The sequence below is a fragment of the Oryctolagus cuniculus genome, chromosome 13 (assembly GCF_051225735.1).
Source record: "Oryctolagus cuniculus isolate XC-2025 breed Fujian yellow rabbit chromosome 13, ASM5122573v1, whole genome shotgun sequence".
Classification (NCBI taxonomy): domain Eukaryota; kingdom Metazoa; phylum Chordata; class Mammalia; order Lagomorpha; family Leporidae; genus Oryctolagus; species Oryctolagus cuniculus.
The window spans coordinates 52,100,001-52,127,665 of record NC_142879.1 but is presented as its reverse complement, the minus strand read 5'-3'; the positions used below and the strand labels follow the sequence as shown (position 1 = coordinate 52,127,665).

Genomic DNA, 27,665 nt, shown 5'->3' with positions numbered 1-27,665 from the left:
ATGCATTTTTATAAGCTCACAGGGTCTCCATAAATGTTGGCTGAACGAATCCATAACAATCTGATAAAAGATGATCATAGGGTGAGAGTTGGGAAGCCCATCAAAACCTGGGGAAGCCAGAAATTTTGTAGTCATAGAGGTGCTATTTGACAGTTTTCATTGTACCCATTCCCAGGTGTCATGCTTATTTGAAAAAGATATAAAAGACTGTACACCGTGTATGTATGCTTTAGATCTCAAAGATAAAGCATGGGAGGGACAGCCTGTAACTTTTAAGGGGGTTGTGTTCTAGGAAGTGTTTCTGATAGGGAAGTGGAGATAACCTTATCTCTTCAGGAAGAATTCTGCCTCTGAGGAACTGACATCTCCGGTTCAGTCTCAGGGAATACAGCCTGCTCCGGAAACCCTGCGGAGTGGCTGGAAGGGAAGTCGCGGGCCACCTAAGCCTCCTGCTGGTAGGTGACTCCCACCATACCTCTCAGGCAGAGTCAACTCCAGTCTAGCATAAGGCATTCTTCTGCGATTCCTCATCTTTCAGGGTCCAAGTCAAGTGGCAAGCTGTGTAAATCGATAGCGTCAAGTAATGCTTTCTCCCGGGTGATCAACATTACCTCGGAAAGCAGACACTATGGGTCTAAAAAGTTCATTTCCTCGTTGTTGAGATAAGGATCTAAGAACATTTCTCTCCTGGCTGAGCACCGCTGGCGGGCGGGGAGAGACGTCCTGGGCTGGGCCGGGGGACGCGGGGACTCCCAGCCTCTCCCTGCGTGCCTCCCGTTTCGGAAAGGCCTCTCCTCCACCATAATCCCTTTTCCATTTCCTAAAGCGTTTCTACGTGCACCCTCCCGCACCCCTGGGGCCCGCACACGAAGGCGCGCTCCGCCGGGGCTCTTCTGAACAAAGTGAGTCGAACCGTTTGGCCGGTTGCGAGGCCGTGGCAGGTGCCGCTCCGTGCCCACGGCTGTGCGTGTTGTCCCGGCCGGGGGCGCTGAGGCTCCCGAGTCGCAGGGACCGGAGCGCCGGGCCAGCGAGTCCGTCCTGTCTCCGGTGAGCAGAGGGCCGGGCGGGGTCGCATCTGCAGCAAGGGGACGGATCGGAGCCGGATTTGGGGTTTTTAACTTCTCCAGAGGAGCGAAAGAGAGTCCGGTCGGCAGCAGTGACGGGTCGCCCGGAGTCAGGGTTCCAGGTTCACAGCGGCCCCCACAGCCCACTCCCCGGGGAAGGGACTCGATGCCCCTCCCGGACGCGCCGCTCCCGCGCGCCGCGGGGCCTGGGAACAGCGCACCGGCTGCGCCCCGAGCCCCGCGGGCGGTGGGACAGACGGCGCCCGCGCCCAATCGCAGGGCGGGGCCGAGGGGGCCTGCAGGCTGCGGCCAATGGGAGGCCGCAGAGCGGGCGAGGGGCGGTGCCGCCCGGCAGGCGGGCGGCGGCGTCGGGAGCCGGCGCGGCAGACGGGGAGCCCGGGAGGAGTCGGCGGAACGGGAGGAGGAGGAAGACGGAGGAGGAGCGCCGCGCCCCCGCCGGCCGCCTGCCTGTTCACAGGCCGAGAGCTCCAGCGGCAGCCGGCGGGTCCGGGCCGCCTCCGCCGGAGTCCGGCGCGGGCAGAGTCCGGGCCGATGGGCAGCCCGGGGCAGCGGCGGGCGGCAAGGCAGCTGCCCCGGTACGCGCCGCCAGACGCGCGCGGGCTGTAGCAGGTCTCGGAGGACGGCGTTCCCGAGGTGCGTGTCTGGGCGCTTCTGCGACGGTCCCGGAGGGTAAGGGGTTGCCCTTCGCGGGAGCGTCTGAGGGGTGACGGCGGCGGGGTCGCGGAGCGCGGGGTCCGGCTGGCAGATGCGCCACGCTTGCCAGCCGAGGGTGGACGAGGGAGCCGCGGCCGCTGGTTCTCTCCAAGTTATCAGGGCACCGTCGCGGTGACACGGGGACCGAGGAGGACCTCAACCAGGTGCCCGGGCTGGGCTGTGATTGAGGGTCGGGGAGACCGGGGTCGCGGCTTCCCCGGCGCGCCGGGCTGGGGACCGAGGAACTTGCGGCGGCGCCGCTCTCCGCGCGCTCGCCGGGACGGCCCCCTTGTTGTGAGACCCCGAGCAGCGGGCGAGCGCCCTTCTCACTCAGCTCGACCTTTCTTCCCACTTTGCGCGGCCGCCGGTGTGCAGCGCTCGGACCCCCTCCGCTGCCGGGCCTCCTGCGGTCCCCTTCGTCAGAACGGGTAGTTTGACCGCGTCCTGGGAATATCCCCAGGAGCACCTACAGATTAATTTCCTGCCGTGCCGCAAACCCAGAGAATCAATTTCGGGCTCATCATCTACAGCGAGAGCCGTGGCTTCTCGGGAAGAGAGAACAACTTGGCATTAGCCCTCTGGGAGGTATTTGTCATCATTAACCTGCTTCGGTTAAATTAAATCAGCCCAGAATGACTCCGGCGTGGGTATTGGAAAAACAAGTGCATGGGTCACGAAATTCTGCTCACCAAAAGCAGTGTTTTGGTCCAAATAAAACTGTAGACGTTTTGGATTTTGCTTAGATTTAGACTTGGCTTTAACAGGGGTGGCTTTAAAAAGAAAACGCAACAGAGACAAGGAAAGCCCAAAACAAAGAGTCTTGGTGATTGTCACGGGTTTGCTCAGTAAGTTCAAGATAGTCGCGCAAATTTGTCTTTGCCTCTTTTGTCTGCAGTTTTCATTTCTAAACGTTAACACTAGATGGCTTTCTTATGACAGGCATTTAGTAAACTGCCCGTTCGAGTTGCCTGTGTCTGCAATCTAGGTTGTATTTTTTCTAATTATACAATTAATGATGGAAGAAAAAAAATCTCATCGGAAATGTGTTACTTCAGTATAAAACCTGTATGGATACTTTTGAAGGTATGGAAAGGTGGCCCGGTATTTCTGGGATAAGATTCCTAAAGGTGAATTTTAAGAGACAACCTGATTACTATATTTAGGCACACATTTAAGAATGTCTGTTCCATGTTTGGTCTTATTTGAGGATTTCAGAGTTGTAGGATGAGTTTGTAATTCCTTTTAGAGGCCATTTTCACTTAGAGCATGTTTACTGCTTGATTTAGTTTCACTGCTTAATTCAGAAAGGCATCAAAGTGTTATTCATGGGAAAGTGCAATCTTCCTTGAGTTTTGGGTACAAATAGTATTAATTGTTCACTAAGATTCAGTTGATGCATTTGAGGAAGAGTTGAAGTACTTGTATATCTGCATGATTCATACCAAGGTTTGTGTTAGGGATGTTTTTATTTTCTCCTCTCCAGATGATATTTGGGTTTTTATTTCCAAATACAACCCCTTACTGACAAGTACAATAGCCTATAGTTGGCCATTTCAACAGCAGTAAGTTCTCAGTTACATTTTGAGGTACTTTATTCTAAAGCAAGACCATGACAGTCTGTCCAAATCTTGCTTAGGTAGCCAAACTTACGTGTAAACTGTAGACATTTTGCCTTTATAGCTGTCATTTATTGTGTGCCTTGCCTGGCTTCAGATCTGACACGCTGAATTTGTTCTAAAGTAGAGTGTATTCATAAATAGCTGAAGGAGAAACAGAACGCAAAGCTACTGAGCAAACATCTGGGAAGTAGGAAATGAAATCAGAACCAGCTTCTATCAGTACCCACATGCTACCTATAGATGGGGTGAAATGAACTTGGTTAAGAAACAGTCTGGAAAATAAAGCAAGTGCATTACAGGTATGTAGGTGGAGCATCTGGTTATGGAATAAGGGCCCTGGATTTTCCCCAGGTGATTGGAGTATGTATTTGTCATAAAATGTTATGCCGTGTTTTGAAATCATAGACTTTCTTAAAGAATTTTACTTTTATGGCATGTAACTTTTACTTGAATAGGGGAACTATTAGATCATCATGTTTTGGCATTTCTGATGCCTGTTGTAGTTAAGGCTGTGTAATATGGATTTGGAATGCTTTTCCTTGCCTGAAGACTGGAATGGTATTTTGAAGGGCTCCTTGATACCTGGGCTTAGTAAACACCTGTCCTCCTTGAAGCTCTTTTTACCTGACACAAAATGGGAAGTGGGTTATTCATTTTGGAAATCTATTTCTGAAAGTGAGGTCATACAAGTGAGCTATCCTGAAAGGACAATTGTCTGGTAATTGGAACTGGTTTAAAAGTGTTATGTTTGGCCATGAAAACCAGCTTAAAAGGGGTTGTGTTTACTGCATACTTTGCAAAGAACTCTGTGTTTATGTGAATAGAGCTCTCCCCCCAGCTATAATTGGAAAATGCAAAGGTTATTTTTTGAGATTGAGGAAGACATCGAGTCTTTGAACTCCTAATCTACTTATGATGGTGATTTAGGGTTACAAGCCTCTTCAAAGATATGCTGAATTTGCAGAAAATGTAGGCTTTTATTATTAACTGAAAAGCTAAGTATTCCCCCACCCCATTTTGAACTTGACTGAAATATATAGTCCTAAAAATACAAAGAACTGTGTTCTAGATTTTCTGCTTCTGTTAAACCCAGTTGCCTTTCAGGAGAGTAGAAAGAGCACAGGCACAGATACAGGAGCCTTGAGCTTCCTGTCTACCACCTGTCACAAATGAGTTTGATTGAAGTAGTTCCATGACTCCTTTCAGCATCAAAACTTTAGATTTCTTTAATATTTAAAATAAATGCGTCAGAATACTGAAAAGTATGTCTGATTGGGATGTTTATAGTTTTACTGAGTGTGCCTCCCCCCCCCCCCCCGCCACTTTGGCTTATAGTATGTTTGTAGGTGAATACTCTATGAGTGTTATAGCTGCTAGCTTACCTTGAAATCAGTGATTCAGAAATTCCTTTTCTGTTCCAGTTGTATTTAGCTTTGACCCCTTTTAAAGATGGGATAACAATGTGATAAGAATTTAAATGCTAGACCAGCGCTGTGGCATGGTGGGTAAAGCTGCCGCCTGCAGCACTGACAGGATTCCCATATGGGCACTGTATGGGCACTGGTTCTTTCCAATCCCGCTTCCAGCTAATGCACCTGGGAAAGCAGCCCAAGTGCTTGGGCCTCTGCACCTACGTGGGAGACTGGGAGGAAGCTCCTGGTTCCTGGCTTCAGATTGGCCCAGCTCCAGCCATTGTGGCCATTTGGGGAGTGAACCAGCTGATGGAAGATCTTTCTCTTTCTCTCTCTCTACCTCTCTGTAACTCAGCCTTTCAAATAGATAAATAAATCTTTTTAAAAAAATTTAAATGCCCCATATCTTCAGAAACAAATTATTTTGATTTCTTTTGAAGTTCAGTTCCAAAGAGCAGCAGTGGTTGCAGGAAGACAGATCTGACTCACTACAGAGCTTCCCTTTCTTGAGAAATGTCATGTGTAGTGCAGTCCATTTCTTCATGGCTTTCCCTGCATTGCACAGCACTGTATGGGCAAGCCGGGTGCCAGGAAGGAAGAAGACAAGCAGTAAGTTGAACGCAGTTGTCATTGTGTCCATGAACCAGAAGGGAATTTAAGGGTTATCTCTTCATATTGTTTCTATACTGTTTTTTCCACCTACCCGTAAAATTAAAAAAACAAATACTAAAGCAGATTTAAAGGATTGTTTGATTTCTCTTCAGTTAATATTGCTATATAAGTATGTTGAAAATTAATAACAGAGATTGCTATTGTTAAGCTACATTGATAACATCAAGAAAAGGGGGCAGGAGATGCTGTCAGACTGGAGTTCTTCCCATCCAGAGAGGGTATTGTTAAAATCACCCGACATGTGCATAAGAACTTCAACGAGCTCCAGGGTTTGGAAATCACTGAGCAGCCCAAGTAACCTTTCTTTGATGCTTGGGTCCCTTTTTATAATCTCTGTACTCAGTCTTTCAGCAGTATCCAAAAGCATTAACTCTAAGGGGTAGGGATCTCCACCTGTTTGGTGGTTTTCAGACTTAACAAATTGAACTCTGATTCTATCTATTTCAATTTTTACTGCATTGGTGACCTACAGGGCAAGTCTGTATATAGAAGTATTTTAGTTACTCATGGAGCAGTACCTGTCAGATTTGCTCTGTGTGCAGCTGGGCCTGTGTACAGCAGAGCAGGAGCACCCTTCCTAGGTCCCTTGCCCTGCTTGTGCTGAGATAGTCCAAGTTTGCATTCATTTTCCCAGTGGCCACACCACTCGGACTCCGGGACTTTCCTGTTCGCTGGCATCTCTGAACCCTTAATCGCGAGCCGCCATTCATTCTCATCCCCCTTTCCAATTCTGATGTACTGCAAGATCTCACGTTCCCTGTGCTTTTTTATGCTTTATTTCAGCTAGTTCTTCCCATGGTGCCTTTTGGAATTTGATTCTATTAGTTAGCACCTTTGCCTGCTTTCCCAAAGAAATGCTGTCTGCACATAAGACCAGAATGTGTTTCTTTACTTAAGTCACTGATGAGTTGCTTAGTGGACTGAACACCATGAATTGTGTCTCGTTATCCATAAAGGGCTTCCCTCTATGGTTATAAGGAGTGACACCCTTGGTTACAGTTAAGTACTCATGCACTCAATTTCTTTTAACGGGTCTATCTCGTTCCATCGTTCCACAGGGATATCTTGAAATAGCATGTCAAACCTCCTTTTCTGGTTCTACTGACCAAGTTTTTGTAAGAAATGAATTCAATTTTAGTCTGCCCTTAGTATCTAGGACATGTTCTACACATAGTTGGTGGTTGAGAAATAGATATTTAATGACTGAAAGGGCCACATATGACGTATGGCCTCTGGAGGCCTTAGGCAATGAAAAGATTGTAGGAAAAAACACAATATTTTTGGGCTTTCTTTTTTTAAAGATTTATTTGAAAGTCAGAGTTACAGAGAGAAGAGGTAGAGGCAGAGAGAGAGAGAGGGAGGTCTTCTATCCGCTGGTTCAGTCCCCAAATGGCTATAATGACCAGAGCTGGACCAATCCAAAGGCAGGAGCCAGCTTCTTCTGGGTCTCCCCTACCGGTGCAGGGGCCCAAGGACTTGGACCATCTTCTACTGCTTTCCCAGACCGTACCAGAGAGCTGGATAGGAAGTGGAGCAGCTGGGACTCGAATTGGTGCCCCTATGGGATGCCGGCACTGCAGGCGGTGGCTTTATACACTATGCTACAGCACTGGCCCCTGGACTTTCTTAAGTTCATTTTCCAGTTTTTTTTTTTTTTTTTAATTTTGAGTTACTTTTAGATAACTGGGATTGGAGTCAGAATCATTTCCTGGGATTCTGGTGTTTTAATTAGATAATATACATCTCTCCCTATTTCCACAAATAAATATTTAGCCATCAGGGGCATCTTGGCCTTTGACAATTAGATATCTCCATATTTTTCACTTTTGCAAATTTGCTAAATCTGCTGAAATTCTCACTTAATTGAGTTGTTCAAGAACTCAGAGGAGTCCAAAATAAGCTATTCGTTGTGTATTTAATTACCCTTAATTAAAAAAGTCTAAGTAAAGAACCAGTGTTAAAAATTACTGCTGTGGAAAGTAAGAACTGTTGGGTATTGGGGCAAAGTGGGTAAGGCTGCTGCAAGCAATGCTGACATCCCATATGGGTGCCGGTCCATTTCCCAGCTGCTCCACTTCCAATCCAACTCCCTGCTAATGGCCTGGGAAAAGCAGCAAAAGATGGCTACTTTACTTCTGTCTTGCCTTCTTTCTCATTTCAGTAGAACCCAAGCACCACACAAGCAGATAATTCTGGCTTACTGCCGAATTCCCTGCACTTGCTTAGTTGATTTTTGCCACATGATAAGTTCTCACCAAAGACTGTTAAAGAAATGATTAGAAATTGTGGAGTTGAACATGAAAGAACTTTATGTATCTTTGCTTTTGTTGAGTAGTATTGCCTTATAGTTCTAATTATTTCTGTTATGAACCATCTGTCTAAACATTATTTTATACTTCATTGTATATCTTTCCCAGGTCATTTGAAATAATCTGTGACTGAACTCTGATGTGGAACTGTTAAAAATGTAGTAGTTTCTCAAGTGAGTTTTGACAGCATTCCATCTGTTACATCAAGACCTGTATACTCCCAGTCAGAGGGTGTGGTTCCAGGGAGACTGGGCACCCTCTGATGTTCTTCTGTCATGAGAGAGTGTGGTTTAAATCTTTCCCAAGGTTTCAGTGTCTGGTCCCCACTGATGACTGTGCTGTATTGGAATTAGATGAGACTGCAGTTCATGTAAAGGCCCTACTTTGGGCTCATTAATAAAGATTACTGAAAAGAAATGATTTTTGAATTGTACAACACTATCCTTTTATCTCTCAATCCACCAGCAATGATAATTTCTACAAAAAATAATAATTTTAAAAAGTCTCATCAGTAGTATATAGTATACCTTTTATTGATCTGGTGCTTTTAATTTGAGGGTTGCAAAGTAGGTTGGGATATTATTTATGCCTTCCAAATAGTGGATGCTCAGTAACCATAGTTTAATTTTATACCATGGAAGTCTTTTATCTTTAATATCCAGAAATACTATTAATTTATATACAAAATCAGAAGGCTATCATTTTAACTCCTTTTTGTTTAAATTTGTTTATTAAGGCATGTTATGATAAGAGTTGTAGATATTTGCCTTTAAAGATAATAATAGAGGGCTGGCGCAGTGGCGTAGTGGATAAAGCAACTGCCTGCAGTGCTGGTATCCCATATGGGCACCGGTTCAAGTCCCGGATGCTCCACTTCCTATCCAGCTCTCTGATACAGCCTGGGAAAGCGGTAGGAGATGGCTGAAGTCCTTGGGCCCCTGCACCCGCATGGGAGACCCAGAAGAAGCTCCTGGCTCCTGGCTTCCCGAGCAGCACAGTTCCGGCTGTTGGGATCAACTGGGGAGTGAACCAGCAGAATGGAAGACCTCTCTCTCTCTGCCTCTCTTTCTCTCTGTGTAACTCTGACTTTCCAGTTAAAAAAATAAACCTTAAAAAAAAATAGTAGTGGAAGCTCCCAATTTATTAACCAGTTTTGTTTATTTAGGGTCATTTTCAGTTATTTGCTTAGTTTAATGAACTTGTTTCCCCACTTAAGAGTTTTTTTAATGTTAAATTTGATGACAAATTTAAAAACAGTTTGTGGGTGTGAACTTTCATTTGTATCTCTTACATATACTTAACAAGACCCATGTAAGCCTGATGGGGTTGTTTTTGTTTTTATGGATGTAAAGCCAAGGTTTAATGAAAGAAAATGTGGTTTTCTGAATTTGTAATTCTGTTTTAAACCCAGGTGTCTTAACTCCAACCACAGTGCTCTTTACAATGTTATATAGCTGCCTTGGTAAGGTACAGTGGGTCTCAGTAAATAATTGTAAAATGTAAAATGAATGATGCATGTGTGTGAGAATGGTGGAATTATCCGACCCACTGGAAAGGGGGAAGTGGAGGCTGTGGGTTGAACTAATGAGCTTATTGTTCTTTAAAAAATGCCTGTTGTATCAGCCAGGGGATCGTCTATTATTAATTAGGAATTTTGTACTTTGTGGTGAGGTGGCAGTTCCACTGATTGAATCAGGTTATATATTCTTTGTGGGGAAGTGAGTGGGTTCTGTGATCATGCAGAGAACATTTCTTTAGCCCCTGAGTCTTTGCCAAGATTAAAAGAAATATAAGAGGGAAACAATTTTTGTTTTGCATTTATACTTTGCTAGATTTGCATAATCTTTGTTTAAGCCAGTTGAATGTGAATCCCTAAATAAATTTCAGGCATTTAAATATTTAAAAGGATTCATCCACAGTACTTTACTCACCCAAAGAATAAGTGCTTACAACAAAGAAAATAACACCCTTGCAGATGTAGCCCATATAGACTTTGTTCACCTTGTCATTGAATTATAAAACATTAATAGGGAAGCTAGAATTTGAACATTCACTGAAAGGCTTAGCTGGCTCTCTTCCAAAATATTGTTTCCCTGGTAGAGAGCGCAGGACCATTTGTTTAACGCTGGCAGCTTGCCAGTCAGAGCAGCTCTGACGCAATCACTGCACTAACTGCTTTGCTCCGACTGCTAATTTTAGGGCAGTTAAATCTGGGTGATGTCTGATGGCTGCTGTCGCGGTGCGTCTGGTTATGTGGAGCTTTCTAAATTCATCCTGTGAGCTTGGCACCGTAACTCTCGTTCTTTCTGAAATAAACTGTGGAGCAGAGGGGATGTGGCGTCGGCACAGGAGGCGTGCATGGAGGGAAGAGTAAGGCCCTCCGATAGTTTCAAGAGCCACCACTCTCTCTCCCTTCTGGCTTCGTCATTCCAGGAACATGTACTTATCACAGCTGCCCTTCCCTCCTGTAGCACCGTGGGAGGTGTTGAGGAGGGCAGGGAGAGAGGGCAGTCCAGGCTCCTTCTTGGAAGATAGTGGCAACATTTACTTGTTTTTCTTGCCATCCTTGCGAGCATCAAGGTGTTAAAACTGGACTTTTAGTTTCTCTTTTTCAGGAAAAGAAGAAAGATGATCATTTAAAATAAACTATTTCAAGTGTTATATAGAGCAAAATAGAATCTCCTGCTTTGCAGAAGACAGAGGTAGGGTGAGTGGTGTCTGGTGGCTTTGTCTAACTGATAGAGACAAGTGAGTCTAATCCAATCTTAAAGCAATGAGGCCACACAATTTTGAGGTCTTTTAAAAACTCTTTTGTGTTATTATTTCTAAGTTGGTGAGTACTCCAGGGTGTGAGACCTCTGAGGGCAGGGGTGGCAGGGATCCTATCACCCCATGCCTGACTCAGGTCAGTGTCATGTACAGTTTGCAAATTAAATCAAGTCATAGTTTTAGGTCTCATAGGAACCTTGGGTTCTCCTCTAATTAAACTCTGTGATGTTACTGATTAAGAAATAGAATGGATTAAGATCTATCGTACAATAGAATGTGCTACCTTATTAGGGGATGAACTAATTGCCTGTTCCCTTGTGTTTTGCCCAAACCCATGGCCATGTGCCAGCTAGAATAGGAAAAGATTGCTGTGTAAATGACACCAGGGATAGATGGGTACTACAAGTTCTTTCAGAAGGAAGGAAGTGGGTTTGAATAGTCCGGAAAACATTTGAGAAGAATGTATGACTTGAGTTGAGCTTTGGAAATTGGTTATGAATTTTTACTGAGAACTTCTTATATGAGAGACACTCAGTGACTCTATTTGTTGGCTTATTGTTACTATAATGAAATGCTCAAGACAGGCTACTTCTCAAGAAAAGAGGTTTATTTCTATTTACATTTTTGAAGGTTCACAGCCCAAGATTGGGTACACTCTTGATTAGGCCATCTGCTGAGGTCAGAGCATAGGAATGGTGGAGCACACATGGAAGAAAGGTCATGTGGAGAGCTGAGAAGCAGAGAGTGGCTAGGCCCAACTTGGCTTTTATAACCAACCCTCTTGTGAGAGCTGCCTTCCCAGGACAGGCCTCAGTGACACAGGAACTCCCACTAGGCCCACCTCCTAGACACCATGATTGGTTCAGGTCTCCACCCTCCCAGCACCATCAACTTTGGCCTTGGGATTTAAAATCCTAATTGAGGAGCTGGCATTGTGGTGTTGCCTTTGATGCTGGCATCCCATGTAGTGTGGGTTCAAGACCTGGCTGCTCCACTTCCAGTCCAGCTCCCTGTAAATGTGATTGGGAAAGCAGAGGAGAATAGCCTTGCCACTCACATGGAAGACCTGAATGGAGTTCCTGACTCCTGGTTTCAGCCTGGCCTAGGAGAGTGAACTAGCTGATGGAAGATCAATCTCAGTCTCTCTCTCTCTCTCTCTCTCTCCATTTCAAATAAATAAATCTTAGAAAAACAAAACAAAACAAAATCATCCAACTTGAGTTCAGGAGCCAAATTATGTTCAAATTATAGCATTCTATTGGGGACCACCAAATACATACAAACACTGTCAGTTCATTTGAACATAGTGCTCTGATTAAAGCCAAATTCATCTATGTGGTTTAGATTTTGCAATTCTAGAAGTTGATATTATTAATAAAAGTAGCATTAAGGAGAAGTGATAGTATTTTCAAAGTGGTGATTATTGATCATGTAATTTCTCATTGTAATTTGCTAAAGATTATAGAGTGTGTCCTAACATAAAAGGAAATATTATTTTTAATATGTCAGAAATATAACTGATGTTTTAGTGTAAAATTACTGAATCTATTTTGTTTTTTGTCCAGAGAATATACACATAATATATTTGTAGTTCAAAGTTTTGAGTCCTTGTGTTTAAGAATTTGTAACTTGATACTTGATTCACCAAGGTGATTTATTTTAAATTATTCTGAGTAATGAAATCTTTAAGCCAAGGCAGCATGAGGAAGGAGGGCTGAGGATAATAGGAGCTCACCAGAGTTGAGCATTTCACCTACCATCCAGGTGTGTCGGGGCAGGTGGAGGGTCAGTCACATTGCTGTTGGTGCTCTGTTGCTTCCGTCTGCTTCCATTTTTATTTCACATGAAGTAACAGTACGTGCTTGGTAAGATTTTTTTTTTAAAAAGATTTATTTATTTGAGAGGTAGAGTTACAAAGAGAGACAGAGAGAAGTCTTTCATCCTCTGGTTCACTCCCCAGATGGCCACAATGGTTGGAGCTGCGCTGATCTGAAGATAGAAACTAGGAGCTTCTTCTGGGTCTCCCCCTTGGGTGCTGGAGCCCAAGCACTTGGGCCTTCTTCTATTGCTTTCCCAGGCCAGAGCAGAGAGCTGGATCAGAAGAGGAGCAGCCGGGATGTGAACTGGCACCCATATGGGATGCCAGCGCTACAGGCGTACTGTGCCACAGCTCCAGCCCCCTTTTTTCATTTTCTTTTCCCATAGATAGGCTTTGGCTGTTCTTGAATTTCATGTAAATGGAGTCATGTAGTAGGTACTCCTTTATGTAAAGCTTCTTTAACTCAACATTGTGTGTGTGTGTGTGTACTTTGCCAGGTACTTTATTTTTTAATTATTTGCAAAGCAGAAAGAGTCTGATTTATTTTCTCAAATGCCCACAACAGCCAGGAGTGGAAAGGTTCAAGCCAGGAGCCCAGAACTCAATGTGGGTCTCCCATGTGAAGGGCAAAGAACTTGAGGTGTTACCTGCTGCCTCCCAGGGTATGCATTAACAGGAATCTGGCATCAGAAATGGAGCTGGGAATGGAATTCAGGTACTCCTATCTGGGAGGATAGTATTCTAAGCAGCGTCTTAACTGCTGTGCCAAACACCTAAACATTTAAATATGGGAGGCTTGCTTTTCCTTTACTTAGATATCATTTATGCTTTGTAAAGGTTGTATCTATTTGTTAAGTGGTTTTAGCAGCAGTTTCTTTTAGAGATCTGTGTATTTATCCTAAGTCACAACTTCTCCTTTGCCAGTAGGGATGTGATATTCATATGTGGTTTGGCTGTTTTTCCTTGGGTCTCTTCTTTTTTTAATTTTTTTTTATTTTTTTTTTTTTTATTTTTTGACAGGCAGAGTGGACAGTGAGAGAGAGAGACAGAGAGAAAGGTCTTCCTTTGCCGTTGGTTCACCCTCCAATGGCCGCCGCTGCAGCCGGCGCACCGCGCTGATCCGATGGCAGGAGCCAGGATCCAGGTGCTTTTCCTGGTCTCCCATGGGGTGCAGGGCCCAAGCACCTGGGCCATCCTCCACTGCACTCCCTGGCCATAGCAGAGAGCTGGCCTGGAAGAGGGGCAACCGGGACAGAATCCGGCGCCCCAACCGGGACTAGAACCCGGTGTGCCGGCGCCGCAAGGTGGAGGATTAGCCTATTGAGCCACGGCGCCGGCCAATTTATTTTTTATTTTTTTGACAGGCAGAGTGGGCAGTGAAAGAGACAGAGAGAAAGGTCTTCCTTTTCCGTTGGTTCACCCCCCAATGGCTGCTACGGCCGGCGCACTGTGGCTGGTGCACCGCGCTGATCCGAAGCCAGGAGCTTCTCCTGGTCTCCCATGTGGGTGCAGGGCCCAAGCACTCGGGCCATCCTCCACTGCACTCCTGGGCCACAGCAGAGAGCTGGCCTGGAAGTGGGGCAACCGGGACAGTATCTAGTGCCCCAACTGGGACTAGAACCCGGGGTGCCGGCGCCACAGGTGGAGGATTAGCCTAGTGAGCCACGGTGCCGGCCGCTTGGGTCTGTTCTTATATGCTGCCTGTGGGCTGCTTTAGTGGATCTGCTGGCACTGACTGCAGGGCGACTCAGGCCCGCTCTCAGCATCGGGCTGAACCTTTGCGTCTGAGAGGTGGATCCTGACACATTGCTAGTTCTTTGAATGTGCTACTTGGAAAACTTGAGGTGAAAGAAAATACATCTGTTTGTCTGCAAAGCTGTAGGAACTATTTCTAGTTCAAATTCAATAGTTATTAAAAGGAGCATTTCTTGTGGTGCAGTAGCTTAATCTTCTACTTGTGGCGCTGGCATCTCGTACAGGTGCTGGTTCTAGTCCTGGCTGCTCCTCTTCTGATCCAGCTCTCTGCTGGGAAAGCAGTGGAGTCCTTGGGCTCCTGCACCCGTGTGGGAGACCCAGAGGAAGATCCTGGCTCCTGGCTTCAGATCGGCTCACTGTCTATAACTCTACCTCTTAAATAAATAAATAAATTCTTTACCAAAAAAAGTAGCATGTCTTATATTCAGTTTTATGATGCTATTTACAGAGAAGGCTAACCAAGTGAACCCTACACAACCAGGGGTTTTGTAAATCATCTGTGCTGAAGAGTTACTGGCTAGCAAAATAAAATCCAAATTGACTTAAATTCTAGATGCAGTTAACCACCTTTGTTGGGCCCCATACTGGAGTACTGAGTTGATAAACCTCTGCAGCAGTAAATAAAGCAAATAAAATGTTTTCCTCAATTTTACTGTGTCGGGGTCAGTGTTTTGGCACAGCAGGTTAGTCAGCTGTCTCCAACACTGACACTGGTATTCCATGTGCTCACCGTTTGAGTCCCAACCGCTCCACTTCCCATCCAGCCTCTTGTTAACGCACCTGACAAAGCAGTGGATGATGGCCCAAGTACTTGGCCATGCCACCCACGTGGGAGATCCAGATGGAGTCCTTGACTCCTGGCTTCATTCAGGCTCACCCCTGACTGTTGTATCTAGTTGAGGAGTGAACCAGCAGCTGGAAGGTCTCTCTGTCTTTGTCTGTCTGTAACTCTGCCTTTCAAATAAATATATTTTTTTTTACTGGATCAGTGAATGTTTTGCATATATCATGTGCTGTCATTGTGGAAATATTTTTCTTTAGGACTGTGTTTTTGGGAGTCATTTTTTTTCCCCACCTGCCATAAAAGATACTCAAAAATGCAGTGTCCAGATGAGAAAGGAGATGACTTCTTGTGTGACTGCTCATGGTCTGGGGAGGTGGGCTGGGCCACTCCTCTCCCCCTGACACTCACGGACACAGGTTCCTTCCATCTTGCTTCTCCGCTACAATATCTTGGTCCCAGCACCCTCAGTGTTCTGCAGTCAGGCTTGCCAGAAAGGAAAGGGGCGACTGGGATCTGGGTCATCCAGGGGTCTGTCCCAGAGGTGTGTCTGTCAGTTTTACTCTCCTCTTCCTGAACATCTACCTTTAGAGAATTCTGGGTTTGTCATGTAGCTGGCTGCTGACGTGTCTGCTCTAGTACTGTGGAAGGAATGTTGCCTGTTTGGTTCTGCTCTGCCCAGTGGGTTTTCTGAAGTTATGTTTGATGCTAGGTACTCTGTGTTTGGAGCTTCCATGGCACCTGCCTATCTTCTGGCAGTTAGAACTAAGTCCTTGTGGTCTTGGGCCCTGCACTGGCTGTACTCTCATTTTGCATAGGTCATGGACACATGCTGAGGCTGAGGGGCCCTGTCCATACTGTGGTGCCTGTAGGCCAGCTGCTTGCCCTCAGAAACTGCACCTGTAAATGAACAGGGGTTAATCTACCTTGCAGCACTATAGAGAGGATTAGTTGGGAAGCAGTACCTGTCATAGAGCAGGCACCAAAAGTATTCATCCACGTGTCGGGTGTTTATTGCAGGCTGTTTTGTGCCAGGCACTGTTCTGGGGACCCAGACGTTATCGTGGCAAGGTAGACAGTGTGTTGCTCTTATGGTGCTTTCCTTCTGGAAAGATTTCCTAATAAAACATTTCTCTAAGTATAATTTTAAATTTTAATTAATTAATTTTTGCTATTGGAGGCAGTGTTCCCTTCTCTTATAAAGTGCTAAGTAGTTCTGGGTGGAGGAATGGAGGATAAGTCCGGTAATAATGAAATTGCAGACAGATTCTGTAACATTGAAAGAAATGTTACTGGGGACATGGATTAGGGGATGTAATAAAGGACCTAGTCCCTGTTTAAAATTCAGACTCATAATAGAAGGCTTAAGAAGCACTTGATGAATGGAATAATGGTGATCATTTATTCAGCAGCCAGAGGGTTTCCTGGGAGCAGGAACCTTCTGAATGACTGCAAGGCCCTCTGGCTTGTGGTCCATTCAGAGGGCATTCCATTGGAGTCCAGGGGCCATCTCCCATTGTGCAAGGAGCTGGGCTGGGGTCAGGGGCAAATCCCAAGGAAGCAGTTGTGTGTGCCATCCTCCCTCCTCTCTGATGAACTTGCATGACACTGCCTTAGTTGGAAAGGGCCTTGAGCACACTGTTGGCTGGCATCTTGAACTCTGCAAGTGCCAGTTCTGATGAATGGAACTGGCCTGCCTGAAGATCACGTGGAGCACACTTGGAGTCTGTGTCCAGGCGCAGGTGGAGTGTGCGCCATGGCCCACTCTCACTGGATATCAGGGTATGGGGACAGAGCATGGCACTACTCCTGGGCTTTTATGTTTTTCTTTTCTTTTTGACAGGCAGAGTTAGACAGTGAGAGAGAGAGAAAGACAGAGAGAAAGGTCTTCCTTCCATTGGTTCACCCCCCAAATGGCCGCTATGGCTGGTGTGCTGCCAGGAGCCAGGTACTTCCTCCTGGTCTCCCATGCAGGTAGGTGCAGGGCCCAAGTACTTGGGCCATCCTCCACTGCCTTCCTGAGCCACAGCAGAGAGCTGGACTGAAAGAGGAGCAACCAGGACAGAATCCGGCGCCCCAACCGGGACTAGAACCCGGGGTGCTGGCGCTGCAGGCGGAGGACTAGCCAAGTGAGCCGTGGCGCCGGCCAGACTTTTGTGTTTTTCTAGAGTTACCCTGTGTGTTTCCAAGGATGTGTAGGATAATACTTCTAGAAGGTCACCTCTGTTTCTCTCAAAATGTCAGAAGAAACTTACACTAATTTGTTCTAAGTTGATGGATCCTGTCCAGCTTTGGATTTGGACTGAAGTTTTCTTTTCTCCTGGAGTTTGGAGAAGGTTCTTTTTTTTGTTTGTTTGTTTGTTTGTTTTTTTTAAAGATTTCATTTGAAAGTCAGAGTTACACAGAGAGGAGAGGCAGAGAGAGAGGCAGAGAGAGAGAGGTCTTCCATCTGATGGTTCACTCCCCAGTTGGCCACAGTGGCCGGAGCTGTGCCGATCCAAAGCCAAGAGCTTCCTCTATGCCTCCCACGCAGGTACAGGAGCCCAAGAACTTGAGCCATCTTCTACTGCTTTCCCAGGCCATAGTAGCGAGCTGGATCGGAAGAGTAACAGCCGGGACTAGAACCGGCACCCATAAGGGATGCTAGCGCTTCAGGCCAGAGTGTTAACCCACTGTGCCACAGCACCGGCCTCTGGAGAAGGTTCTTAAGTGAAGTTATGTGTAAGAAAGAACTTATAGGGATGGGGTTGCATAGGTCAGTATCCACTAGCAGATTAGACAGGGGAGACTGGCTCGGGTGAGAAGACTGAATGGCTGCTTTAACAGGAGCACCGTGAGCACTGTGATACTTAGATGATCTGCCTGGTGGGTTCATTTCCTTTCTATCGCAGATATCTGCTCAGGCTGTGCTGTAGATGGCTATGGTGATTTTGCTCATTTTTGCCAATATTTAAGCAAGGAAGGATTCAGGGAACCTCCCGAGTGATAAGAACACAGCTGCTAAGGCTAATGTTGAGAGAAGAGCATTTCTGAAGTCTTTCAGGGGGTAGTAGCTGTGGCTGAGCAGCTGCAGATGGTGGGTTTTCAACAGAGGCTGTGGCGGTTTGGGAGTCTTTCACATCTTTTTGTTTGTAGTGAACAAAAGAGCAGTGTGGAGCTTAATCATGTATGTACAGTCTGAGGATCTTGTCTCTCCTTTATCTGAAGTGAAACACTAAGCTTTTGGGTAAGTGAGGAGAATTGGCCTGATGTTTATGGCAGTTGATTAAGCCCCACATCAACATGCCTCTGAAATGTGTGTGCTTAACTTTCCATTAATGGGTAAATGTTTACACCGGCCTCTGCCCTTATAGCTCACTATTCCATCAGCCAAGACCCTTTACCCTTTTCTGGTTAGGCTGTTCCGTGAAGTCTCTGGCAGCTCCTGCATGGAGCGTGGGCCTCTATTTCGCATGACGTGAAGTGAGCGTAATTTGTTGGAGAGGTGGTTTGACTGAAGGTGAAAGGAACGCTTCTCCGAGAGGGCGAAGGTTTCTTGGAGTTCCTGTTTTCATGGGAAGAGTGGGAGGAGATGCCCAAGAAATAACAGATTCACTAATACTCCTTGGAGAAGTGGTTTTTACATAGTGCCTTCCCACTATGTGTTCTCTGTTATTGTTGGACGCAGAATAAAGACCTGCTGGGCCATGCCTCTAATCCTGTGGGCGATCCTTACATTTTTGTGTTCAAAACCATGTTGGCTTCCTAGAGCTTGAATACTGGGTGTGTTCTGTGGGTTTAAAAACACACAGCACCTGAAAGGCCATATTTTGTGCTCCCTAAATTGAGCTGAGCTAATAATTTGCAGGATACCCATCTCTCCCTAAACCCTCTCCATCTCACCCTCCCTCACCCCCCCCATTTAATTAAATAAATGTATAGCTGATATAACAACATTTTTGGGCATTGTGTCTTTTATGTTCTTGAATTATAATGTAAGTGTAAGTTTCCAAAAATCTGGTCTCCCTAATCTTGTCTTTATAGTAGTATCTGTGCTTTTTGTTCACAGTTTTTAATCTGTCCTCTGTTCTTCAGAGTGCGTAGATTCCTAGTAACTTCAAGAACTGTTGGGACTTGCTTCCCTGTTTGACACTTACGGAGAAGCGTGGAACCCTGTCAACAACTGGAGATAGTGCCCTTGATTTCTTGATAAAAGTGGGTGACTTGTTAGAGATCAGCTGTAACATTCTGTTGTCCTTCTCTTTGCTTGAGCCTTCTACAGCTTTACCCTGAGGGTGTTTTTTTTTAAGTCTAACATAAAGAATTTTGTTAAAATGTCGATATTTTCAGTAGTATCTTGTAGGGTAGAGACAGTTGAATTTACTTTTTTTTTTTTTTTAAAGATTTATTTGTTTATTTGAAAGTCGGAGTTACACAGAGAGAGAAGGAGAGGCAGAGAGAGAGAGAGAGGTCTTCCATCTGCTGGTTCACTCCACAGTTGACTGCAAAGGCCAGAGCTGCACAAATCTGAAACCAGGAACCAGGAGCTTCTTCCAGGTCTCCCCTGCGGGTGCAAGGGCCCAGACTTGGGCCACCTTACACTGTTTTCTCAGGCCATAGCAGAGAGCTGGATCGGAAATGGAACAGCTAGGACTCGAACCAGCACCCATATGGGATGCCGGCCCTGTAGGCGTTGGCTATACCCACTATGCCACAGCACCGGCCCCTTGAATTCATTTTAAAAGTACTGCTTAGATATCTTACCACTCATTCTAGATGAAGAGCTGAAGTATAAGCTGAAGGTCAGAGAGTATTGGTGGCCTCTGGGTTTCAGGCCTATTATTAGCACAGATAGATTTTTTTTTAGCTCATTTTGTTTTTATTTTTATTTTAAATTGTTTATTTGAGAAACAGCTCTGCTCTGGTGGTTCACACTCTCCATGTCCACAACAGCCCAGCTATAGTGAAACCCAGGAGCTGAGGACTCAATCTAGGTCTCTCCAATGGCTGGCAGGGTCCAAACTGCTTGAGCCATCGTCACCTACCACCTCCTAGTGTCTGCATCAGCAGGAAGCTGGAATCAGGAGCTGCAACTGGGATTCTGTCTCAAGTACTTAGTTATGGGTTGTGGGCATCCTAACCTAGAATCTTAGCTACTAGGTCTAATAGCTCATTTGGAAATGTGAGTTGAAGCTGCTGCCTGGACAGAGATGTTCCTCTCAGTCATATTGGCTTTATTTGACTTCACATGCTCTCCAGCCCTGTCCCTGAGAGGTTTTGGTGACTTGTGACTCGGGACAAATGTGGACTTGGTGCCACCCTCCATGCTGGGGAAGGCCGAACTCTGAGCTCATCTGGAGCCTGATGTTGGGCCCTCGTATGTAGCTTGTAGTTGCTGATGTGTTTTTGTTTGTTTGCTTACTTTCTTGTTTGTAAGATTGGAGACAAGTGATGGAAAATATATAAGTATTTTGCTGCTTATTAAGATCACAGAATTTCCTAAGGTATTCCATTAGGACAAAAACAAAACAAGACTGTAGAAAGGGGCAGGCATTTGGCAGAGCGGTTAAGATGCAGCCCTGGGACATCTGTATTCCCCATCGGAGTACCTGGGTCCCAGTTCCAGCTCTGCTCCAAGTTCCTGCTTTCTGCTAGAGTGCACCATTGAAGCAACAGTACTGGCTCAAGCACTTTGATTGCTACCATTCACACGGAATACTTAGCTTTCGTTCTTGGCTCCTGCCTTTAGTCTGGCTCAGCCCCGGCTGTTGCGGTTATTTGGGGAATGGACCAGAGGATGGAAGATCTGTCTATGTCTTTCTGACTGTTTCTGCCTTTCAAATAAATAAGTAAAAATTAAAAACAGACAACTGCAGAAATAAGCAAGGTATGTCTCCTTCCTCACATTTCCATAATACTGGGTTTTGGTCTTCACTGTAGCCCTGGAAGTGTGGTGCCCAGCCTATTACTGGCTGGGCACTCAGCATCTACCATTCGCCTCGTGGTACAGGAAGTTTGTACCAACTGCTGTCTTGTTCCTTCCTATCTATGTCACCCAGCTGAGTACTTGTCTGTGACAGAGGGTTGAAGGAACTCACATTTTTTTTTCAATTTCCAATCCCTCACATATTGGTGTTTCTGACAATATAATGCATATTAATTATTTAAAAAAGAAAAACAGATATAAACTAAGGCAAAATTTTCAAAACCCCAGTTTTTTATTACCACTTTTCAAAGACTTAAATTTTCATTTCTTAAAATAGAGTCAGTAACTAGAACCTAGGAACAAAAAGAAAGCATTTTAAGAATCGTAGTTTGTTCCTTGAAAGTGTGCCTTTCAGAGATTAATATTGAGTCACGGTGATTCTCACAACTTTCTATTGTTCTGCAGTTGTAACCAAACAAAAGTTATGAATAAGAATCTGTTCCATTATGAAGTGCTAATAACACATTTGAAACAACACCAAGTATCATGGCACTTAAAGATTTTAATATTAGGTGAGCTTGCTCGTTTCTTGCTTGATCATTTGTCTAATCAGGGTTGGATCGATTCCTACTATTGTAGGGGGATAATGTGTATCTATATGGTTTTTCTGTTTTGCTTTAATTACATTCATGATAGATCACTCACAGAAAGATGTTGATGGAAATAATGATTTTAAAGCAATTTTGGTAGTTTAATATTTGTATTTTAAGCTTTTGTCCACAAAGTGAATAAACAATGTTGTATTCCAGGATTTACTTTGATCCTTTACTGGTGGTTAGGTCCAACAATTTATTTTACAAAATAATAGTTAATTTGTCTTTTCATGAACAAAATGGATTCTGAGTTTTCTATACTTTTGTGGTTAACAGCTAACTATAAAATATCACAGTCCCTAATACTGTCCTAATGATGATAATTACGTATGACTCACCATATACACTCAACCACATCTAAGGTGGTCCATAGGTAGTTTGAGGAGGATGATTACCCTGAATTATCTTTCAGGGAAACAGTTACAATTGTGGAATACAAACTAAACTAGTAGAAAAAAAGGTCATTTAACAAAACTGCCCATTGTTTAAAGGGGAGCATGTGAGCTATCTTTAGACAATATGTTTGACTTTATGAAGACTAATCTGTTGTGAGTAGGTAGCAGGTGACCAAGAACCCTTTGGGAAATTTATTCTGGAGCTTCCAGTTTTAGATGTCGCATTGAACCTGGTCATACCTCTGCTAGGAGACCCCGCCTGCTTTCTTTTGGTCTGTGCTTGTGGCCTTGGGCCTCTACCTGACTTCGTGCTGATTTCCTCTCTACTGCACACAGCCTGCTGTGAAGTCTGCGAGAGATAAGGGTGCAGCATTCAGAGACAAGCATTAACTTGTGTCACCTGATAATGCCAAAATGCTAAAATTTTTTTTAAGTTAAAGAAGGATCACATGAATGGCTGAGCCTGCACTAAGAGGGTAGAGGAAGAGATAGTGTTGAAAAGACTCTGACTGCTGTATTAGTTCATTTTCTCTCGCTGATAACATAATGCCACAGTCTAAGTAACTTATGCAGAAAAGAAGTCTGTTTTGGCTCGCAGGTCTGGAGGTACAAGGTTGAGGAGCTGCATCTGGTGATGCTCTTACTGGCAGAGTGCCAAGGCAGCACAGGACCCGTGTAGTAAGAGACGTGTGTGTGTGTGTGTGTGTGTTCTCTTCTGGTCTTGTTCCCTACCATTATAAAGCCACTGGTAATATAATTACTGAACTCCACCCTCCTGACCTTTTCTAATCCTAGTTCCCTCCCAGAGGCCCACAGCTAAGTACCATAGTTGGGTTAAGTTTCCACCCAGTCACTGCATCACTGTTAGGGTTAAGCGTTGGGGTTAACCGCAGCGTAAGTTTCAAGGGATAAGCTTTATTCAAACTACAGCGCCTAAGGATTCCCGCCCCTTAATGTTTTCTGTTGTTTCAGAGCCATCACAATGTTGCAGGTAGTCTGCCTTCAGCAGCAGTCCCCCTGGGGACATCTGTCCTGTTGTGAGAAGCTATTCTCAGACTCTATAGCCATTCCCTTGAAAATGTGCAAGAGGGAGAATGGGGGCAGATGGCACCACTGCCAAGGAACCCTACATGTGTGCCTGAACGCTTTGACCAAAGCGGCTCTTCCATGGCACTGGTGAAGAAGGAGGGAAGGTGCACCCTGTACTCCAGGCTCGTCTCTCTAGCTCTTCTAGGTGAAACTCTGTACAGCTTTTCTAACATAGAAGGTTAATAATTGTATGGGGCCTTGGGGTGGGGAATTTACCCCACTGCAGTAATAACAGTCCAAAAGATTTATGTACAGTGATGCTCATTGTAGTACTGGTTATAATGTGAAAAATTAGAAAAGTATTGACAGTCAGATGTTAAATTATGATATTCTATATGATCAAGTAATTTAAATCAATTAAATATCTTGTTTTATAAACCTGTTTAATGACATGGGAAAATGTTCATAGAATATTAAGTGAAAAAATTTTCTTGCTAAGCAGTAACCATAATAGATTCCAATTTTGCAGGAAATTAAATATGCATATGTATTAATGGAACAAGCATATATTAAAACACTTAGAGTGATTATTACTTGTGGTTGTGTTATGTGTAATTATTTTTTACTTTTATTTTTGCAATTGTTTTCCTGTTTTTCTAAAATGAATTGTAATGGGAAAAAACATACATTAAATATTGCACTAAGTTACATGTATTTATAAAAATTATTGGTTTGTCGGAATATAGTTTCCTTGTTTGATATAGTTTGGATTCACTTTCTTTTTAGAAAATATTTATTTAGGGGGCACAGTGGGTTAAGCCATTGGGGTCTGCAGAGCCAGCATGCCATATGGGCTCCAGTTCAAGTCCCGGCTGCTCCATTTCTGATCTAGCACTTTGCTAGTGTGCCTGGGAAAGCAGCAGAAGATGGCGAAGTACTTGGGCCCCTGCACCATGTTCAAACTCAGAGGAGGCTCCTGACTCCTAGCTTCAGCATGGCCCAGCCCCAGCCATTGCAGACATTTGGAGAGTGAACCAGTCAATGGAAGGTCTTGGTCTCGGTCTCTGTCTCTGTCTCTGTCTCTGTCTCTGTCTCTCTCTGTAATTCTGACTTTCAAATAAGTAAATAAATAAATCTATAAAAAAAAGAATATATATCAACACAGTAAAGGCTATGTATGACAAACCTATAGAAAAGACTATTTACTTAACTGATTTATTTGAAAGGCAGAGAGAGAGAGAAAGAGGGAGATCTTCCTCTGCTGGTTCACTCTGTAAATAAACCAATAGGACTGTGCCAGGTTGAAGTTGGAGCCAGAAACTCAGTCTAGGTCTCCATTTAGATGGTGGGGACCCACGTACCTTTTTTTCCCCCTAAGATTTTATTTATTTATTTGAGAGGTACAGTTACAGACAGACAGAGTGAGAGACAGAGAAAGGTCTTCCATCTGCTAGTTCACTCCCTAAATGGCCACAATGGCTGGAGCTGGGGCCAATCCGAAGCCAGAAGCCAGGAGCTTCTAATGGTCTCCCACACAGGTGCAGAGGCCCAAGCACTTGGGGCATCTTCCACTGCTTTCCCAGGCCATAAGCAGAGAGCTGGATGAGAAGAGAGCAGCCAGGAAATGAACACACACCCATATGGGATGTTGGTACCACAGGCAGAGGTTTAGCCCACTATGTCACACTGCTGGCCCAAGGGACCCAAGTGTTTTAGCATCACCTGTTAGCTCCCAGGGTCTGCATTAGCAGGAAGCTGGAATTGGGAGAAGAGGTAGGACTTGAACCCAGGAACTCCAATATTGGATGTGGGTATCCCAACAAGTGTCTTAATGGCTATGCCAAAAACACTGGTCTTTGGTTTTCTTTTATTATATAACCTTACTTATTTTATTCTTTTGGGGATATTTAATGCAAGTTTTCAAAGCAGGTGATTGCCATATGTTTGTTAGACTAACAGAAGTTTGTAAGACAAATATTTTGCAAATATTTATTGCATATACATCTAATATGTTTTTGGTAGCTGTTCTTTTTTTTTTTTAAGATTTATTTATTTATTTGAAAGTCAGAGTTACACAGAGAGGAGAGGCGGAGGGGGGGGGGGGTCTTCCATCCACTGGCTCACTCCCCAGTTGGCCATAATGGTTGGAGCTGCGCTGATCTGAAGCCAGGAGCCTGGAGTCTCTTCCGAGTCTCTCATGCGGGTACAGGGGCCCAAGGACTTGGGCCATCCTCTACTGCTTTCCCAGGCCATAGCAGAGAGCTGGATCAGAAGTGGAGCAGCCAGGACTCAAACTGGTGCCTGTATGGGATGCCAGCACTGCAGGTGGTGGCTTTACCCACTACGCCACAGTGCCGGCCCCTTTGGTACATGTTCTTTACCATAAAAGCATTTATAGTATTATAATCTGTTCAGTTTCATGTAAGCAGATCTTTGAATATTAGCTGCTGATCTTCTGTAATAGAGTTTAAGCTTTGCATTTTTTAGCCTTCTTTCATTTAAACCTACATAACAAGAAATATATATATATATATAATTTAAAGGCATTGAAATTAATTTCAAGATATTCATTTTTTACTGTTACTAATATAATTTATTGCTAAGACACTGCCTAGTTTATTTTTATAGTTTTATTTAATTCTTACAGGACATCTGAGTTGCTACTAGAGCATTAAGTTAGAGATTTTGTCATTTGCTTTAAAAATACGACAAAAACCCTCTCGTTACCTTTGGAGACAGGCATACTTTGACTCAGTTAACTTCTGTGTCTGCTTAGCAGCGTAATTGCCAGCCCTTTGATACTATGCTTTTTGACTTTTACATTAAAAATAAAAATTAGCTAACTTGTAAGTTATAAGGACTTAAAAAATTGTTCATTCCTTTTTTTATGCCTGTTAATGCTTCTATTAAAATTCTGAAATGGCTGATTAAATTAAATGCAGTGTCAAAGGCTAATTGGCTCTCTCTGAGTCAGTCTACGTGGCTTATGACAGCATGATTTAGGAATCATGTTTAAATAGTAACTATGAAGTCAGTTTTTAGTATTTATCAAATTGTAATGATTATAGATGAAAAATATTCATAGATTATTAAGTCTATTTTCTTGGTGTTGCCAAAGTTGCCTATGGAATATACTCAGTGTTAATGTACTAGGAATTATTGAACTTCATTAGCATCCCATGTGAGGCATATATATGTGGTCAGGATGTGCTGTATGGTATGGCACTGCTTTGGATCAGAAAGCAGCGACTGTGTCTGACTCTGGGTATAGGCATGATGCATTTGTGATGTGTGTAAGAGGTAGTGTTGTATTGTTAGAGAATTGGAAATCCTCCTTGTTTTTAATTGTTACAGTTAAAACATATTTTGCATACATCAGTATGATTTTAATGAAACCATTCTGAGGTTTCAAGTTACTTTTATTCAGTATGTATTTTTTAAAAGATTTATTTATTTATTTGAAAGGCAGAGGTACAGAGAGAAGGAAAGGCAGAGAGAGAGAGAGAGATGGAGAGTCTTTCATCTGCTGGTTCACTCCCCAGATGCCTGCAATGGCCAGAGCTGGGCCAGGCCGAAGCCAGGAGCTTCATCTGGATCCCCCACGTGGATATAGGGTTCCAAGGACTTGGGCCACCTTCTGCTGCTTTCCCAGGTGCATCAGCAGAGAGCAGGATCAGAAGTGGAGCAGCCAGGACTGGAGCTGGCACCCACATGAGATGCTGGCACTGCAGGTGCTGGCTCCACCCACCAGGCCACAGCTCTGGCTCTTTGCTTGTCTTTTAAACTCAGCATGGTTTGAGTACCCTGGCAACCCAGGGTCTGAATTTGAGATCTGTATGGCTTGGGTGGGTTGAACCCCAGTTTCCTCATCCCCAGATGGATATAGAATATCTGTTGGGAAAGATGGTTCTGAGATTCTGGTGGTGCATATAAAAGTGCTTTGGGTAGTACTTGGCACATCCTAGGTGCTAAATAGCCTGCAGCTACTGTTCCTGAGCATTTAGTATGGGCTCAATTATTTGTATGTGCAAACTAAAGCAGTCCGAGGAGGAGGCTGAAAAGGAGACGAGTGACTGCTTACAGAAACCAAGTGAATTTTAATGAATGTACAGTCTTTAATAGTCAATATTCAAATATTAATATTTCTCTTATTAGTTAACGGTGAGAATCAAAACACAAAGTTGGCCTGGATTCTGGCAGGGGAGGTTCCCTTATATGTGGCAGCCTGTTGGAATCCTTTGGAGGTGCAGGAAGCTGCTAAAGTGTTGAGCCTTTGACTGACTATAATTAATCCTTGTGGGGGGTTTGGTCAGTTGGGTGAAAAGTGCAACGCAACAAGTATTAAAAGAGAGAGAATCAGGTCATGTTCTTGGATGGAGTGTGGATTGTGTGTGTATTATGATGTCCATTCCTGTCGGATTCCCTGCACACTTCACTCCTGATTTTCAGATGTCTCTTTCTACCAGATACTCTTTGACTTGGTTAGTAGTTGGAAATAGGTAAATGGAAACTTTCTGATAATTGCTGCCGAGATCTGGAAGATGGAATGATCTTGGTAAAGACTTGCAGGGCCACCTTGGGCCAAAGGAAATGATGCTCTTACCTGTAGGTTTGGCGCTGCCAGTGGCCACAGGAAATGGAGCTAGAATGCATGCGTCTGGGAGGAGAGGAAGTATTTTTGCCATGACAAACAGTGAATTGTGTTTATAGCGGCCTGTGTGATTTTATCAAGCAGTTCTCAAGTCACTTGGCAGGGCAGTGAGGAATGA

At 44.3% G+C, this 27,665-nt stretch overlaps 1 protein-coding gene across 11 annotated transcripts in view; it reads left to right on the top strand.

Annotated features, from left to right (window-relative positions):
* Nucleotides 1–1,577: 1,577 nt before the first annotated feature.
* The window catches only part of SIPA1L2 (signal induced proliferation associated 1 like 2), a 231,310-nt gene continuing 205,222 nt past the window's right edge, over nucleotides 1,578–27,665 (top strand). For 10 of the 11 annotated variants that reach the window (XM_070055530.2, XM_051821459.3, XM_070055529.2 and 7 more), the window contains exon 1: nucleotides 1,578–1,718. The gene's annotated coding sequence lies outside the window, so the exon portion shown is untranslated. The remainder of the gene's footprint in view (nucleotides 1,719–27,665) is intronic. The other variant, XM_089311586.1, reaches the window with a different exon arrangement.